This window comes from Centropristis striata, chromosome 17 (assembly GCF_030273125.1).
Source record: "Centropristis striata isolate RG_2023a ecotype Rhode Island chromosome 17, C.striata_1.0, whole genome shotgun sequence".
NCBI classification, from domain to species: Eukaryota; Metazoa; Chordata; class Actinopteri; order Perciformes; family Serranidae; genus Centropristis; species Centropristis striata.
Window position 1 is genome coordinate 10,872,371 of NC_081533.1, and position 836 is coordinate 10,873,206.

General features: G+C 40.2%; 1 pseudogene; it reads left to right on the forward strand.

The window, feature by feature from the left end:
* Nucleotides 1–634: 634 nt before the first annotated feature.
* Nucleotides 635–836, forward strand: LOC131990248 (U2 spliceosomal RNA; annotated as a pseudogene).

The following is an 836-nucleotide window of genomic DNA, read 5'->3' on the forward strand; positions in this document are numbered from 1 at the left end:
ATTTTTACTTTAATAATATCCATAATAAATCTGTATGGTGGGAAAAAAAAACAGATCACAAAAAGGAAAAAAAAAACTTCTAGAGCGAGCTTTCTCTTAATTTATTATAAATGTAGAAATATGTTTGTGGTGTTTTTGTTGTTCAGAGTCACAATAAAACAGATTTTAACTACATGGTGAATCATATAAATAAAATATAAAAACTTGTGGTGACACACTTTAGTTTAATCCGTGATCTGTCTTCACTCCGGTATCAAACTACAGCGATGTTGATGTATAACATCAGTCCGATCAGCTGCTGCGTCTATTCAACGAGTCAGGGGGCGGGGCCACCGCTAAAAGACTTCCGCATAGGATTCTCTCGTGTATCCTCGCTTGTGGCTCCTCCGATATGCCTCCTCTATCCTCTATCCTCTATCCTCCGATCACAAATAAGAGCTTTGGGACGGTCTTAAAGATGGCGCCCGCGAAATAACTTCCGGCTCAAGCGAGGATAGAGGATAGAGGAGGCGAAAATTAAGAGCAATGGGATGCAGCCAGAGTTCTTCCTTTGACTGGTGTAACGCACAAATGGGACAGCCTTCGGAGTGTGCAGCTGTGCGTCATTGCGTAATTGGACGTCCTGCTTAAATTCAGCGCCGCTCTCTGCCTTTTGGCTAAGATCAAGTGTAGTATCTGTTCTTATCAGTTTAATAAAAATAGATAGATAGATAGATAGATAAATAAATTCAGTGCCGCAATTTCAAAATCAGTTCACGACATGGATGTGTCTCTGGCATCAGCACTCTGACACATATTTGTAAAAATGGAAGAAGATGCTTTAAGGTTGAATCTCC